Source organism: Heterodontus francisci, chromosome 35 (assembly GCF_036365525.1).
Source record: "Heterodontus francisci isolate sHetFra1 chromosome 35, sHetFra1.hap1, whole genome shotgun sequence".
In the NCBI taxonomy this organism is placed as follows: Eukaryota; Metazoa; Chordata; class Chondrichthyes; order Heterodontiformes; family Heterodontidae; genus Heterodontus; species Heterodontus francisci.
Genome location: NC_090405.1, coordinates 25,775,907 through 25,794,643, shown reverse-complemented (window position 1 = coordinate 25,794,643; position 18,737 = coordinate 25,775,907). Strand labels below are relative to the sequence as shown.

General features: G+C 44.5%; 1 non-coding gene across 1 annotated transcript; it reads right to left on the bottom strand.

Annotated features, from left to right (window-relative positions):
• Positions 1–18,429: 18,429 nt before the first annotated feature.
• On the bottom strand, positions 18,430–18,518 carry trnaq-uug (transfer RNA glutamine (anticodon UUG)). Its single transcript is given in 2 exon segments — positions 18,430–18,465; positions 18,482–18,518. It is a non-coding gene; the product is annotated as a tRNA-Gln (tRNA).
• Between the last annotated feature and the right edge of the window lie 219 nt (positions 18,519–18,737).

Here is an 18,737-nt window from a genome sequence, read left to right as displayed (position 1 = left end):
TTGGTGATTCACCCTGATCAGACCTGTACTGTACCCAGCAGGAAGATCTCTGATAGTGTCGTGCTACTCAGGGATACGATCGCCTATGTACGGGACAGGAGGGTGGACACCTGCCTCATCAGCCTGGACCAGGAGAAGGCTTTTGACAGGATATCGCACACATACATGATGGACGTGCTTTCCATAATGGGGTTTGGGGAGGGAATCTGCAATTGGATCAAACTGCTCCACACAAACATCAGTAGTACAGTCCAAAAAATTGGGTGGGAATCAGAAAGTTTCCAATCAAATCTGGAGTCAGACAGGGCTGTCCTCTTTCCCCTGCCTTGTGTGTTTGCTGTATCGAACCCTTTGCTGAGTCTATTTGGAAGGATGCGGGCATAAGAGGGGTGACAATCCCAGGCAGTGGAGTCACTCAGGTCAAAGCCTCCCTGGACATGGATGATGTTGCAGTATTCTGATCGGATCCGCTGTCCATTCACAGACTGATGAGCATCTGCGACCAGTTCGAACTGGATTCGGGAGCCAATGTTAACCATGGCAAGAGCGAGGCCATGTTCCTTGGAAACTGGGCTCACCGATCCTTTGTCCCCTTCACCGTCAGGTCAGACTACCTGAAGGTGCTGGGGATATGCTTTGTAAGGGCCGGGACGTGCACCAAAACCTGGGAGGAGCGAGTAGCCAGGGTACAACATAAACTGAGCAAGTGGGAGCAGCGATCTCTCTCTATTATGGGTAAGAACCTGGTCATCAGGTGCAAGGTGCTCACGTTGTTGCTGTAAGTGGCACAGGTCTGGCCCATACCCCACTCCTGTGCTGTGGCGATCACCCGAGCCATTTCCCGCTTTATCTGAAGACGCAAAATGGACCGGGTCTGGAGGGACACGATGTTCAAACCTCTGGATAAAGGCGAAAAAATGTACTCAACGTCGCCCTCAACCTGATGGCCGCCTTAGTATGTGGCTGCATCAAGCTGTGCGTAGAGCCCCAGTATGCAAACACCAACTGTTACTATGTGCTGAGGTTCTATCTGACCCCGGTGTTGCGAAGGATGGATCTGGTCACAGTGTCACGGAACGCTCCATTCAGTTGGACTGTGCGTTCGTGGAAATGTTTGTGTGGAAAAACACCTTTGACCACCAATCCATCAGGCAGTGGTCTGCACGGAATGTCCTCAAGTATATTTTTGGAAAAGAAAAGTCTGGAAGAGGAAAGACCGGCGGGAAAGCTCGGTCCAAGGCCAAGTCTCGCTCCTCCCGGGCTGGACTGCAGTTCCCGGTGGGCCGTGTTCACAGGCTCCTGAGAAAGGGCAACTATGCTGAGCGTGTGGGTGCCGGAGCCCCGGTCTATCTGGCTGCTGTGCTGGAGTATCTGACCGCTGAAATCCTCGAGTTGGCCAGTAACGCGGCCCAGGACAACAGGAAGACCCGCAACATCCTCAGAGACCTACAGCTGGCTGTCCAGAATGACGAGGAGCTCACCAAGCTGCTGGGAGGGGTGACCATCACTCAGGGCAGGGTGCTGCCTAATATCTAGGGCATTCTGCTGCCCAAGAAAACCAGCGCTCCGGGCACCAAAACCAAGGCAATCTGCCAGGATTTTATCAAATACCCAAAGGTTCTTTTCAGAGCCACCCACAGTATCATTCTTGTAAATCTCCTCTGTACTCTCTCCACAGCAATTATGTCCTTTCTGGAATGTGATGACCAGAACTGTACGCAATACTCCAGCTGTGGCCAAACCACCGTTTTAAACAGTTCTCGCATTACATCCCTGCTTTTGTCGACCAAGAAAGGAAAGCATTCCATATGCCTTCTTCACCACTCTATCTACCTATCCTGTCACTTTCAGGGACCTGTGGACATGCACTCCAAAGTCTCTCACTTCTTCTACCCATCTCAATATCTTCCCGTTTATTGTGTATTCCCTTGCTTTGTTTGCCCTCCCCAAATGCATTACCTCACAATTCTCCAGATTGAATTCCATTTGCCACTTTTCCGCCCACTCAATTAATCCATTCATATCATTCTGAAGTCTGCAGCCATCCTCCTCACTATCAATTACACGGCCAATTTTTGTGTCATCAGCAAATTTCCCAATCATAGCTCCCACATTTAATTCCAAATAATTAATTTTTTTTTTGAAGTGTTACAGCACTGAAACAGGCCCTTCTGCCCACCGAGTCTGTGCCGACCATCAACCATCCATGTTATGCTAATCCTACACTAATTCCATATTCCTACCACATCCCCACCTGTCCCTCTATTTCCCTACCACCTACCTATACTGGGGACAATTTATAATGGCCAATTAACCTATCAACCAGCAAGTCTTTGGCATGTGGGAGGAAACTGGAGCACCCGGAGGAAACACACGCAGACACAGGGAGAACTTGCATACTCCACACAGGCAGTATCCAGAATTGAACCCGGGTCGCTGGAGCTGTGAGGCTGCGGTGCTAACCGCTGCGCCACTGTGCTGCCCGTGTGGTAATATACACCACAAACAGCAAGGGACCCAACACTGAGCCCTGTGGAACGCCACTAAAAACCGCTTTCCATTTGCAAAAACATCCGTTGACTACTATCCTTTGTTTCCTGTCACTGAGTCAATTTTGGATCCAACCTGCCACATTCCCCTGTATCCCATGGGCTTTCATTTTATTGACCAGACTGCCATGTGGGACCTTATCAAATGCCTTACTAAAATCCATGTAAACCACATCCACCGCACTATCCTCATCAATGTTCCTTGTTACTTCCTCAAAAAACTCAATAAAGTTAGTGAGACATGACCTTCCCTTAACAAATCCATGCTGACTATCCCTGATTAATCCGTGCCTTTCTAAGTGGTAGTTTATCCTGTCCCTCAGAATTGATTCGAATAATTTACCCACCACTGAGGTCAGACTTACCACATCCTTTTAAAATAATAGTACAACGTTCGCAGAGCTCCAATCCTCCGGCACCTCCCCCATATCCAGTGAGGATTTGAAGATGATCTTCAGCGCATCCACTATTTACTCCTTGGCTTCCTTTAACAACCTCAGATGCAAACCATCTGGCCCTGGTGATTTATTCATTTTCAAGGATGTCAGACCCTCTAGTACTTCCACTCTCATTATGCTTATCGTATCTAATATTTCACACTCCTCTTCTTTTACTACAATGTCTGCATCATCCCTCTCCTTTGTGAAGGCAGAGACAAAAAACTCATTAAGAACCCTGCCCACATCTTCTGGATCCACACAGAAGTTCCCTTGTACATCTCTGATAGGCCATACCCTTTCCTTAGTTATCCTCTTGCTCTTAATGGACTGATAAAACATCTTTGGGTTTCCTTCAAGTAGTTGTATCCAGTCCACATCCACCAAATCACCTCTCAGTTTTGTAAAATTTGCCTTCCCCCAATTTCGAACTTTTACTTTTCGAGCTGCCCTGCCATTACTTAGCTTTACAAACTCATTATTGCTCGTGTAATAAGTAGAATAATTTACCAGTTACTCACCGATCAGCTTCTTCCCCTGTATCATGGAGGCTGAAAAGGCAGAAGAGAAGAGACCAAAGAGCACCTCCTTCCCCTAGTCAGTGAAGTCCCTCACACATCAACTCACAGCTTTACACTCTGTCCAAACAGCACTTTCTAATAAGTAATTATTCATAAATTACACTAACTAAAACATTAGTAACCTGACCAATTACAAGGTAGCTATTTGAGGGTTTTTAAACAAAGAGCTTTTTTCCCTATCCCAAAGGCTCATTTCAGATCCACCCACAGTATCTGAAAGGGATGATTACTGTCTGAAGTCTGCTCTACCCACACCTCTGTCTATCCCTCTTCATCTAGAACAACCAGTGTCATCTTCCATTCCTTTCACCATCATGTGTTTAACTCGCTTCTCCTTATAGACAGTCAGATATCAATGTAATAATGAAATGATCTGTGTCAGTGCTGGCCATTTCCCTGTCCTGATTTCAGACCCCACTCTGGACACTTGTTTCCCATTCCAGGACCTTCTTGTATTAATATTCAGCACCACCTGTCAGTCAGAAACTTGTCTCAATGAACCGATCCTTTTACTGAACTTCCAACTGCTGCTGTCTATTTCTCGAGGGAAAGAGCTGCTCACTGTATAAGGATGTGAGGGGAATGTAACCCGGCTGCTGGTGAGACGGTCCCGTCTTCTCAATCAAAAGCCTTTTATTTTACCATAGTGATTCCCAGATTCCCAGCTGGTCTGTTGAGGATTTTGTTTTCACAGAAATATCTTGTTAAATACAAATCTGATTCCAACACATCAGTAACAGGACAGAATGGGAACCTTTTAAAAGGATGAAGCAACTATTTCAGCGGCTTCTCACTGTCCCCCTGAAGCCTGTGTGAAGGGGAATTACCAATAGTCTGTAATTTATTACTTCCACACCGAGTTTGAGTTATTTGTCGTGTGAAAGATTGCTGAACGGAGTCTTTTACTGTCAGTTACAGATGAGAAGTTGACAAAAATTGGCAAAATAAAGCTGTTCATAAAATAGCACCAGCAATTTGAGTCGGTAAAAGCAAAATTGTGTTTTAAAAGTTTATTTAAACCGCTACGGGAAAATAGATTTTTATGTACTTTTCCAGTCGATCACTTCTTTTCCAAAGTGAAATTGGCGGCTTTCACAAATTCAAATATTCTGCCAGGTTGACAGGTTCAACCAATGATTTTTTTGTATTTTGTGCTTCGAGGTTCTCTGATTGAATCATTCATGTAAGTTAATGGCTGTGTGGCCTAATGGATAAGGCGTCTGACTTCGCTATATTTTATGATGCTATCATAAAATTGCAGGTTCGAGTCCTGCCGTGGTCATTTTGACCCAAAGGGATTATGCAGGGCTTTGGGGATCGAGTCGGGGACTGAACAGATTGGAAACCCGACATGGACTTAATGGGGCGAATGGCCTCCTCATGTGCTGTCACTGACTTTATGAGAAGAGGGTGACCAATCAGAAGTGGGATGGGGTTGAAGCGGGCTCAAACTGCAGGAATTCCAGGTCCCTGAATGACTGAGCTGAAACTGATCAGTTTCACTGCAGGAAACACCGTCTCGGGGGAAATAACATCACAAATAATTCCATTTGACTAATTACTCAATTATAAAACAATGGGCAGATGTGAAGGTGCGATGTTACTTTTCACTGTGAGGGGAGAATCCACCATCTGGGTAAATCATCAACTTTATAACATCGTCTGTACGTTTGGAAAAGAAACGATGAAAACTCTCCCCATAACCCTGGTGCGGTGGAAAGGCTCAATTCAGAGATTGGAATATAACGAGAGCACAACATAAATCATTAACTGATATTTCCGGCATAAAACACACCCCAGCTCCCGTTCCCAGGTCACTGCTGTCCCTATGATGCGGTGGGTGACTCTGAAAAGAGACTTTGTTTTGTGTTTCTGCAGGAAAACCACAAAGATCCTCCCAGGCAGTGAAACTCATCTTCCCAGAATCTCCAAACCAGATTGAAACAGAAAACACAAAGACAGTGAGAAAGTTCCAGAGAGTTACTGAGCATTAAAACCAATGAAATAAACCAATTCTAGAGAGATGTTGGTGCAGCTTTTTCAGAGAGATTGTGGGTGGCTCTTAAAAGAGCCGTTGTGTTTCGAGTGTTTTCACTACATGGTGGAGTTTTACTTGGAGTTGATGTACTTGGTCACTCACTTTGTCCCTTCTCACATTCCGAGCGCTTTGTTGGGTGGAAATGTTTCTTCAGGCAGTTTCAACAGCTCAGAGCCGACATTGAGTCAGAAACCAGAAATGGGAGTACGGGACACAGACAAGGAATTGAGGCTGAACCTTTATAAATCTCACTGGTTATGGGCCTCAGCTGGAGCATTGTGTCTAATTCCATGATCCACACTTTAGCAGGAATGTCAAGGCCTTAGAGAGGGTGCAGAGGAGATTTACTAGAATGTATCAGAGATGCACGAATTCAGCTAATGTGGAAAGAATAGGGGTCTGGGGTGTGTGAAGCTGGGGTCCTTGTTCTTTGAGCAGAGATGTTAATGGGGTAGTTAATAGTTGTGTTCAACATTGTGAAGAGTTTTTATAAGAACAAAGAAGTTTGACTGCAATTAGACAGAGCCTCGGTGAGATCACACCTGGAGCACTGTGTACAGTTTTGGTCCCCTTATTTAAGGAAGGATATACTTGCCTTAAAGGAAGTGTATCAAAGTGTCACTCGATTGCTTCCTGGGAAGAGGGGATTGTCCTATGAGAAGAGATTGAGTAGACGAGGCCGATATTCCTCAGAATTGAGAAGAGTCAGAGGTAATCTTACTGGCACCTAAAAATCTTAAGGGATTTAACAGGGTAAATGCTGGGAGGATGTTTCCTCTGGCTGGGGAATCTAGAACTAGGGATCACAATCTCAGTATAAACGGCTCAATCATTTAGGACTGAGAAGCAGAGAATTTTTTTTCACTCAAAGTATTGTGAATCTTTGGAATTCTCTACGCACAGTGGTTAGCACCGCAGCCTCACAGCTCCAGTGACCTCGGTTCCGTTCAGGGTATTGACTGTGCAGAGTTTGCAAGTTCTCTTTGTGACCACGTGGGTTTCCGCCGGGTGCTCCAGTTTCCTCCCACAGCCAAAGACTTGCAGGTTGATAGGTAAATTGACCATTGTAAATTGCCCCTAGTGTAGATAGGTGGTAGGAGAATAGTGGGAATGTGGTAGGGAATATGGGATGAATGTAGGATTCGTATAAATGGGTGGTTGTTGGTCGGCACAGACTTGGTGGGCCGAAGGGCCTGTTTCAATGCTGTATCTCTCTGTGACTCTAGAGATGTGGATGCTCAATCATTGGGTATATCCAAGAGAGAGATCGATAGGTTTTTGGATACTAAGGGAATCAAGGGATCTGTGCTAGTGTGGTAAGATGGAGTTGATGTAGGAGATCAGCTGTGATCTTATTGAATGGCAGAGCTATTTCGATGGGCCGAATGGCCTACTCCTATTTTTTATGTAAAGTTCCATTCCTCTCAGGGAATATTTTATTTTCAAAAAGAGAAATACTGCACACACTGGAAATCTGAATAATAACAGAAGATTCTGGAAACACTCAGCAGTTCCAGCAGTATCTGTGTAGAGAGGAAGGTAGGAGCAATGTTTCAGGTCTATAGAAGGGTCACAGAACTGGACCACTAACCCGAGCTTCTCTTCTCCACAGTTGTTTCCGGACTGGCTGAGTGTTTTCAGTATTTTAGGCTTTTTCTTTCTGTATTTCATCCTTTTCCCATTTGACTATTTGCTGTGAAACTTTCAGCGTTGTGCTCAATTCTTTGTGTCGTTGTGTTTTCTTTATTTGAAGTAATGTAAATAGTAACCTGAAATGAATTTGCCAAATGATTGAGCAAATTGTTACAACCAGTTTTTGAGCAAGTTCTCCACATGCACAGTGAAGGATTCCTTCACATTTGTGAAGACCATACAGGACTTGCATATCGATAGCAATGCCGTGTCCATATGTCATTTGACATTGCTAGCCTATTCACCAATGTACCACTTCAGGAAGCCATAGATATTTGCACTGCAGTGCTATATCATGGCGATCTAGACCCGTCACCATTGTGTGAATCCGTATTCATTGAACTTATGAACTCGGCAACTTGCACAGTTGAGTTCACTTTTATTGACACCATGTATCGCTGGTGTTGCCATGGGATCCCCTCTAGGCCCAGCTCTCACAAACATCTTTGTTGGATTCCATGACAAAACTGTTTTTAAGGGAATGACACCTAACCTCCGACCTCTTGCATATTTCCAATATGTAGATGATACGTTTGCTATATTTGAATCCGCAGCTGCATGAAATAATTTCCTTGCACGTCTTCATGGGCTCCATCCTACACTCAAATTCACCTTTGGAATGGAGCTGTCAAATGAGCTCCCTTTCCTTGATGTACTAGTTGAGAAATCTGCTAAGGGGTTTTCTACCACGGTCTACCGCAAACCTACCTTCCCAGGTCAATGCACGCGTTGGGATTCTTACAGTTCCACGAGCTATAAGATTGGCCTTCTCGGCAACCAATCACTGACCGACATTGGCTCCTGGTCCAGCAACAACTCAACCTCAAAATCCTCAGACCTGCTAAGTGGTTCCAGCATTTCTTGTTTTTATTTCAAAATACTCATCCTTGTTTCTAAATCCTTATGTGTTCTCACCTGTCCCAACCTCCTTCCTCCCTCCGTAACCACCTCCCTCCCTCCCTCCGTAACCACCTCCCTCCCTCCGTAACCACCTCCCTCCCTCCCTCCGTAACCACCTCCCTCCCTCTGTAATCACCTCCCTCCCTCCCTCCGTAACCACCTCCCTCCCTCCGTAACCACCTCCCTCCCTCCCTCCGTAACCACGGAGTCTTATCGAAAACCTCATAAATAGGGCTGAGCCATTTGCTCACCATGCAAGCTTGATGCTGAAATCGGGCGAATCAAAGACATCCTGCATTACAATGGTTACACTGATCAGATCATTTCTATCTGTATATCACACAAACTTATAAACGGGCTGAAGGACGTCATTTTGAGCCCTGAAAAGTGCCCAGTCTCCCTCAAATTACCCTGGAAAGGTAATATATCCCCAATATTTGAGTAACAGGTGAAGCTCGCTGTTTCCTGCTGTTACTATGCAGGAGCAACAAGTGTGGTGTTCACCACTAACAGGATGCTGCTGTCAAGCAAAAGAGACGTCCTGCCTATCACACAAATAAGTAACGTGATATGTGAATTTCAATACCAGTGTGATGCTAGGTTTCTAGACCGTACATCCCAAAACTGGCGGATTGTATCAAATAACATGTCCCTTCCACTGTTCGCAATGGGCCCTACCCAACCAACCCGTGCTTGCAAAACTCAAAACACAGTATCCAACATGAGATGTGATTCCACAATAGGACAACATTTGCTAAATAATTCTCAGTGTGCTAAGAATTACACTGACAACCGATTTCAGACTGTCAGTAGGGCTCGCAGTGTGGTGCACTGGTGTGTACTGTAAACTACATATATTAATACACAGGGCCCTGTTCTTTGCAGACAGAAAGAACATGCACACACATTGTGCCAGTTTCAGCTAAACAAAATAAGTGACAGCCATTCACTGGCTCATTCCACAAGGCAATGCCTTGACCAATCAGAGTCAAGCTGCCTGGTTTAAATTTCAAACAAAACTGGGCAGTTATCTGTCAGTTACCATAAACTGGTGCATTCTGAATGGCAATGCCTCGCCCAATCAGAGTTCACTTGCCAACCAATCAGCACTCTCTTCTCATACAGAAGAAAGTTGTTGTTGTCCCTTAAATTGGTATTCTTGTGGATGGCCCTGCTGAGTGCAAGACGAAAACAACTGGCTACCAAAGTTTGGACAACATGTCACTATTTTCACGAAATGATTACTTTTATTTTCAATATAAAAATATAAAGCAATATGAGTGTAACATTTACAGACAAATTCTATTACCTCACATTGCCTGATTCTTTCACACTGACAGACTATGTGAACTACTGTCCCGATTTTGCAATTCTCACTTCCAGTTAGCAAATGTCAGCAATCTGTGATACAGTGCAGTTTACAGACCAGACCGTCAATTACAACATGCAATAATTGTTCAGCTTATGTTGGACTGGTGGGATTTAGAAATACTAGGAATTGAGATGAGCTGTTATTGTATTTAATTATTTGTTTCATGGGATGTGGACGTCGCCAGCCAGGCCAGCATTTATTGCCCATCCCTAATTGCCCATGAGAAGGTGGTGGTGAGCTTCCTTCTTGAACCACTGCAGTCCATGTGGGGTAGGTACACCCACAGTGCTATTAGGAAGGGAGTTCCAGGATTTTTACCCAGCGACAGTGAAGGAATGGCGATATAGTTCCAAGTCAGGATGATGTGTAGCTTGGAGGAGAACTTTCAGGTGGTGGTATTCCCATGCATCTGCTGCCCTTGTCCTTCTAGGCAGCAGAGGATGGAGGTTTGGAAGGTGCTGCCTGAGTAGCCTTGGTGCATTGTTGCAGTGCATCTTGTAGATGGTACACACTGCTGCCACTGTACGTCAGTGGTGGAGGGAGTGAATGTTGTGGACGGGGTGCCAATCAAGCATGTTGTTTTGTCCTGGATGGTGTCGAGCTTCTTGAATGTTGTTGGAGCTGCACCCATCCGGGCAAGTGGATAGTATTCCATCACACTCCAGACTTGTGCCTTGTAAATGGTGGACAGGCTTGGGGAGTCAGGAGGTGAGTTACTCACCGCATGATTCCTACCCTCTGACCAGCTCATGTAGTCACACTATTTATAAGGCTACTCCAGTTCAGTTTCTGGTCAATGGGAACCCCCAGGAAGTTGATAATGGGGGATTCAGCGATCGTAATGCTGTTGAATGTCAATGGGAGATGGTTAGATTCTCTCTTGTTGGAGATGTTCATTGCCTGGTACTTGTGTGGCATGAATGTTACTTGCCACTTATCAGCCCAAGCCTGGATATTGTCCAGGTCTTGCTGGATTTCTACATGGACTGCTTCAGTATCTGAGGAGTCGTGAATGGTGCTAAATTTTGCAATCATCAGCGAACATCCCCACTTCTGACCTTATGATTGAAGGAAGGTCACTGATGAAGGAGTGAAGAAGGTTGAGCCGAGGATACTACCCTGAGGAACTCCAGCAGTAATGTCCTGGAGCTGAGATGATTGACCTCCAACAATCACCACCATTTTCCTTTGTGCTAGGTATGATTCCAACCAGTGGAGAGTTTTCCTCTTGATTCCCATTGACTCCAGTTTTGCTCTGGCTCCTTGATGCCATACTCAGTCAAATGCTACCTTGATGTCAAGGGCAGACACTCTCACCTCACCTCTTGAGTTCAGCTCTTTTGTCCTTGTTTGAACCAAGGCTGTAATGACGTCAGGAGCTGAATGGCCCTGGCGGAACCCAACTGAGTGTCACTGAACAGGTTATTGTGAAGCAAGTGCCACTTGATAGCACTGTCAATGACATCTTCCATCACTATACTGATGATTGAGAGTAGATTGATGCGGCAGCAATTGGCCGGGTTGGATTTGTCCTGCTATTTGTGTACAGGACATACCTGGGCAATTTTCCACATTGCCGAGTAGATGCCAGTGTTGTAGCTGTACTGGAACAGCTTGGCTAGGGGCGCGGCAAGTTCTGGAACACAGGTCTTCAGTACCATTGCCGGAATATTGCCAGGGCCTGTAGCCTTTGCTGTATCCAATGCCTTCATTCGTTTCTTGATATCACCTGGAGTGAACTGAATTGGCTGAAGACTGGCATCTGTGATGCTGGGGACTTCAGAAGGTTGCCGAGATGGATAATCCACTCGGCACTTCTGGTTGAAGATTGTTGCAAATTCTTCATCCTTGTCTTTTGCACTGATGTGCTGGGCTCCCCCATCATTGAGGTTGGGGGTATTTGTGGAGCCACCTCCTCCTGTTGGTTGTTTAATTGTCCACCACCATTCATCATTGGATGTGGCAGGGTGTAGATCTGATCCGTTGGTTGTGGGATCACTTAGCCCTGTCTATTACATGCTGCTTCTGCTGTTTGGCATGAAAGTAGTCCTGGGCTGTAGCTTCATCAGGCTGACGGCTCATTTCAAGGTATGCCTGGTGCTGCTCCTGGCATGCCCTCCTGCACTCTTCATTGAATTAGGGTTGATCCCCAGCTTGTTGGTAATGTTAGAGTGGGGGAATATGCCGGGCCATGAGGTGACAGATTGGGGTTGAGTACAATTCTGCTGCTGCTAATGGTCCACAGCACTTCATGGATGCCCAGTTTTACATTGCTAGATCTGTTCAAAATCTATCCCATTTAGCACAGTGGTAGTGGCACACAACACGATAGAGGGTATCCTCAATGTGAAGACGGGACTTCATCTCCACAAGGATTGTGCAGTGGTCACTCCTACCAATACTGTCATGGACAGATGCATCTGCGGCAGGCAGATTGGTGAGGATGAGGTCAAGTATGTTTTTCCCTCTTGTTAGTTCCCTCACCACCTACTGCAGACCCAATCGAGCAGCTATGTCCTTTAGGACTCGGCCAGCATGGTCAGTAGTGGTGCTACCGAGCCACTCATGGTGATGGACATTGACATCCCCCAGCCAGACTACATTCTGCGCCCTGTTCCACCTCAGTGCTCCCTCCAAGTGGTGATCAACATAGAGGAGTACTGACTCATCAGCTGAGGGGCGGGGAGAGGGGTTGGTTGGGAGGGGGTGGTAGGTGATAATCAGCATGAGGTTTCCTTGCCCATGTTTGACCTGATGCCATGAGTTAGCCCAAACATTAGTTACACCGTTATGCCAAATCAGTCGGTCTGTTGCCCTGTACATGTCAGTGAGAATCATTCTCAGCGCTCAGAACTCCCAGAAAAAGTAAAGTGGAAAAATGTCATTTCATAACCCAAAGGCTCTTTTCAGAACCACCCACAGTCTCTGTGAAAGGATTAGTTACTGTCAGGAGGGAGTCAGAGATGGAGTTATTGTAACAGTGGATTGATCAGTTTCTCATCTGATGAAAGGTCACTGACCTGAAACGTTAACTCTGCTTCTCTCTATTCAGATGCTGCCTGACCTGCTGAGTATTTCCAGCATATCTTGTTTTCATTATGGCACAGAGTTCCCTTTTCAAACTTACAGAATTAACCACAATAATGTACTCTGAGATTCAAGTTAAATATCAGCCCAATATTTACACACATTATGAGTTTATAAGTTTCAGTATTAATTCCCATAGTGCATCCTGACATATACATTAGATATAACATAACATAAGAACAGAAGAAATAGGAGCAGGAGTAGGCCATTCGGCCCCTCAAGCCTGCCCTGCCATTCAGTAAGATCAGGGCTGATCTGCCCCAGACCTCAATTCCTCTTTCATGCCAGCTCTTCATAGCCCTCAACTCTCCAATATTTCAAAAATCTATTTGCATCCTCTTTAAATACTTTCAGTGATCTCGTCTCCACAACTGTCTGGGGTAGAGAATTCCAGACATTCACTACCCTCTGAGAGAAGAAATTCCTTTGCATCTCAGTTTTAAATGAGTGTCCCCTTATTCTGAAACTATGTCGCCTAGTTTGAGATTCCCCCACTCGTGGAAACATCTTCTCAACATCGACCCTGTTCATAAAAACAAGAAATGCTGGAAATACTCAGCAGGTCTGGCAGCATCTGTGAAGAGAGAAGCAGAGTTAATGTTTCAGGTCAGAGACCCTTCTTCACCCTGTTAAGCACCCTCAGAATCTTGTTCGTTTCAAAAAGATCACCCCTCATTCTTCTGAACTCGAATGAATAACCTGTTTAGCCATTCTTGATAAGTCAACCCCTTCATCTCAGGAATCAGCTGAGTGAATCTCTTTTGAACTCCTCCAATGCCAGTACATCCTTTCTTAAGTCTAAATCTCAAGTGTGATATCAGATTGAGAGAATCTGAAAGATAGCATAACCTGAGATACAAACTGAGATTTCAGTTTAAAACTCCCCCGGATTGTGAAACTAAAAGATACAATAGCAATTTAATTTGTATATACTGTGCGTTGGATCACATTCCAGCCCTCATACAGTATCAGACTGGAAGATACTGCAGCAATTCCATTAGTGCAGACTCAGCTCTACATTACAGAGCAGGGAACATATTTAAACAACCCGGAACACTTTTACACAAGACGGATCATATTTACACAACTGAGAAGATCTTTACCCAACAGGGAACCATTTTACACAATAACAGAGAACATCTTTACACAACAGCGAATATAGTTACACAACAGAGAACATATTACACAGCAGGAAAAATATTTTAAAAACACAGGGGACATCTTTACACAATAGAGAACACGATTACATAAATCATTGGTCTCTTGCTGTCTCTTGCTGGTTTTCTGTGTGTCTTTCTCTGTCTGTTCCCTTCTGGGTCCTGATAATATCTTCCTGGTTTTCTGTGTGTCTTTCTCTGCCTCCCTCATTGTCGGTGCTGTTACTCAGTGTCCTTGTGTCATTGTGCAATGAGGGTGAGTCCGTCAGCACGTGTGTTGCTGAGTCTGGGATTCTTGAGCATTCAGAAGACAATCCTATTTTTATAAAAATATTGGGGAAATGAACATATTTCACTAACAGGCAGATAAAATTTAAAACAGTAGTTAGCAGAGTGGCGCAGCGGAAGCGTGCTGGGCCCAAAACCCAGAAGTCAATGGATCGAAACCATTCTCTGCTATTTATGTTCGGTAGTAACACAAACAGTTCACTTTTAAAACATCATAACAAAATGCTTCCTAAGGCACTCCTTGCAATCAGCTTTTTTCTTCTAGTGAACACATCAATCAGTAACAACTCACTTTTGCTCACACGAACACAAGCTGCACAAACTGCAAACACGGACCAGCCGAGTCTCTCCCACTTTGTCAACCCCTTCCTGCAGAGCCTCGTCTCCACCACCAGATGGTGATGTTGGCCACAATACAACCAGGACAAATGGTCACAGTGAGGAGGCGGTCAGGAACAGAAAATAAAACAATAACAGGGAAAACCTTTACACAACAACAGGGGACATCTTTACACAACAGTAAACATATTTACACAACAGGAAATACCTTCAGATAACAGGGAGAACACAATCATACAAATACATTGGGGAGACCAAGCGCAGACTGGGTGACCGCTTTGCGGAACATCTCCGCTCAGTCCGCAAGCAGGACCCTGAGCTTCCGGTTGCTTGCCATTTCAACACTACCCCCTGCTCTCATGCTCACATCTCTGTCCTGGGATTGCTGCAGTGTTCCAGTGAACATCAACGCAAGCTCGAGGAACAGCATCTCATCTACCGATTAGGCACACTACAGCCTGCCGGACTGAACATTGAGTTCAACAATTTCAGAGCATGACAGCCCCCCATTTTACTTTCATTTTTAGTTATTTTTTCTTCCTTTTTTTTACATTCCTTTTTACATTTTTTACAATCTTTTTTTGCATTTATTTCATTTCATCTTAGTTTGTTCAGTTTGCTTACCCACTGTTTTTTTCAGGTTGTTTTTCTTCAGGTTTGCACTTGCTGCTGTTCAATATTCAGTGTATTCACACCTAATCTGTACTAATGCTTTGTCTTTCAACACACCATTAACATATTGTTTGCCTTTTCTCCGTGACCTTTTGGTCAGCGATGTGGCCCGGTCCAATCTGCACCTTCTCCTTTGTTATCTCTTGCCCCACCCCCACCTCACTTGTTTATAATCTGTGACTTTTCTAATATTTGTCAGTTCCGAAGAAGGGTCACTGACCCGAAACGTTAACTCTGCTTCTCTTTCCACAGATGCTGCCAGACCTGCTGAGTGATTCCAGCATTTCTTGTTTTTGTTTCAGATTTCCAGCATCCGCAGTATTTTGCTTTTATTACAATCATACAAATGCCTTGTTTCGCCATCTCAGTCATGTCTCTCTCTCTGTCCCTCACTTTTGCTTCCTCACAGTCTATTCTTGGTTTTCTGTGTGTTTTTCTCTCTGTCCCGTTGTCGATGGTGTTACTCAGCGTCCTTGTAACATTGTGTAGCCAGGTTGAGCCTCCCAACACCTGTGTTGCTGTAATAAAAACAGAAAATGCTGGAAATGCTCAGTTGGTCTGGCAGCATCTGTGCAGAGAGAAACAGTTAACAGTTCAGGTCTGTTTCCTTAGCTCACATTAACTTTGTTTCTCTCTCCACAGATGCTGCCAGACCTGCTGACTATTTCAAGCATTTTCTGTTTATGTTTCAGATTTCCAGCATCCGCAGTATTTTGCTTTTGTACGTGTGTTGCTATGTCTGGGACTGTTTGAGTGCAATGCTATTGCTTTATAAACAGCGTTGAAACAAACATTTTTCTCGCGAACACACAGCACTAATACACAGCTGGATATAAACAGCAGCCTGCAGCAGAGGGCGCAGTGGAAGTTTATTAACACAAATAATTCACCAACACAATATTTACTGCTATCCACATTCACACCACGCTTCATCTTAACACGTTTTACTCTTTATTTACATCAACTTCTTCCTTCCAGTAAACACTTCAATTTGGAACACAGCTTCCAAATCACCTTTATTCACAAACCCGAACACACACCAGCCCAGACTTTCCCCTTTCTGTCAACCCATTCCTGCATCACTGCCTCTCCACCAACAGTTGTCGCTAGAATCATACAATCATAGAATGGCTACAGCACAGAAGGAGGTCGTTCGGCCTGTCGAACCCGTGCTGGCTCTCTGTCAGAGCAACTCACCTCGTCTCACTCCCCAGTCAGTTCAATTTTGGTGGTGGGAAAACTTCTCGAAAGAATAATTCGGGACAAAATTAATAGTCCCATGGACAAATGTGGGTTAATTCAAGAAAGCCAGCATGGACTTCTTCAGGGAAAATCATGTTTAACTGTCCTGCTGGAGTTTTTTAATGAGGTAACAGAGAGGGATGATGAGGGCAATGCTGTTGATGTGGTGTACATGGACTTTCAAAAGGTCTGGCAGCATCTGAAAGGTCACTGACCTGAAACATTAACTCTGTTTCTCTCTCCACAGATGCTGCCAGACCGGCTGAGTATTTCCAGCACTTTTTGTTTATATTTCAGCTTTCTAGCATCTGCAGTATTTTGCTTTTATTGACTTTCAAAAGGAGTTTGATACAGTGCAACACAACAGACTTGTGAACAAAGTTATAACTCATGGAATAAAAGGGACAGTAGTAACATGGACATGGAATTGGCTGAGTGACAGGAAACAAAGAGTAGTGATCAATGGATGTTCTTCAGGCTCGAGGAAGGTTTGTAGTGGAGTTCCCCAGGAGTCAGTGTTGGGACCCTTGCCTTTCCTGATATATATTAATGACCTAGACCTTGGTGTACAGGGCAGAATTTCAAAGTTTATGGATGATACGAAAATTGGAAGCATTGTGAACTGTAAGGATGATAGTGTAGAACTTCAAAAGGACATAGACAAGTTGGTGGAATGGGAGGACAGATGACAGGTGAAGTTCAATGCCGAGAAATGTGAATTGATTCATTTTGGTAGGAAGAACATGGAGAGACAATATAGAATAAAGGGTACAATTCTAAAGGGGGTCCAGGAGCAGAGGGACCTGGGGGTATAAGTCATTGATTGAGAGAACGGTTAATAAAGCATACAGTATCCTCCGCTTTAGTAACAGAGGCATAGAGTACAAGAACAAGGAGGTCATGTTGAACTTGTACAAGACACTAGACTCAGCTGAAGTACTGCGTCCAGTTCTGGGTGCCACACTTTAGGAAAGATGTGAAGGCATTGGAGAGATTACGGAAAAGATTCATGAGAATGGTTCCAGGGATGAGGAACTTCAGTTATGAAGATTGATTGGAGAAGTTAGGATTGTTTTCCTTGGAGAAAAGAAGGCTAAGAGGAGATTTCATAGTGGTATTCAAAATGATGAGGGGTGTGGACAGAGTGGAGAGGGAGAAACTGTTCCCACTTGTGAAAGGATCGAGAATGAAAGGGCACAGATTTAAAGTAATTGGTAAAAGAAGCAAAAGCGACATGAGGAAAAACTTTTTCACACAGCGAGTGGTTAAAGTATGAACTGCCTGAGAATGTGATGGAGGCAGGTTCAATTGAAGAATTCAAAGGGGAATTAGACTGTTATCTGAAAAGGAAGAATGTGCAGGATTATGGGGAGAAGACGGGGAAGTGACATGAGGTGAATTGCTCATTTGGAGAGTCAGTGCAGACATGATGGGCCAAATGGCCTCCTTCTGTGCAGTAACAATTCTGTGATTCTGTGATTCCAATATTCAAGTCATTTCTATATATGGTGGTCCTGACACTGACCTTTGTGGACATCACTGTTCACCATCTTCCATTCTGAAAAACAACCAAATATCACAACTCACTTTTTTTGATGTTTCCCACATTTTTTAATCTAAGCAGATACTGATCCTCCTATTCCAAGAGCCTCAGTTTTGTTACCCAGCATTTTATGCGGTAGTTTGTCAAACGCTTTCTGAAAATCCATATAGACAACATCCATTGCTTTCCCTTCATCAACCTTTTCTGTTATTTCATCAAAAAAATAAGTTATTTATTAATAGATGCAGCACTATAACAGGCCCTTCGGCCCATCAAGTCTGTGCCGACCAACAACCACCCATTTATACTAATCCTACATCAATGCCATATTCTCGACCACATCCCCCACCACCGACAAACACTCGGGGCAATTCACAACGGTCAATTTACCAATCAATCTGCAAGTCTTTGGCTGTGCGAGGAAACCCACGCAGTCACAGGGAGAACTCAAACTGCGCACAGACATTAGCCAGAACTGAACACGGGTCGCTGGAGCTGTGAGGCTGCGGTGCGAAACACTGATCGCCCAAAATGACCGTGGCAGGATTCGAACCTGCAATCTTCTGATAACCTCGTTAAATACACCAAAGTCAGACACCTTATCCATTAGGCCACACGGCCAATAGTGAAAGAATGGAGAGGTGCTTAACCTCTCAGTTTTCGGTCTACCCAAACCAAGTTCAAGGCCTGAATAATGAACCGATTGCCTCATTAGTTCTGTGAATAATACAATGATTAAATAGACAAAGTTTTGAAACATTCCTGCCCATAAATCTTGATAACAGAGAGTGTGTGGATCTCCTGACTCAGAATGTTTAATGGATACAGTCCTCAGATCCG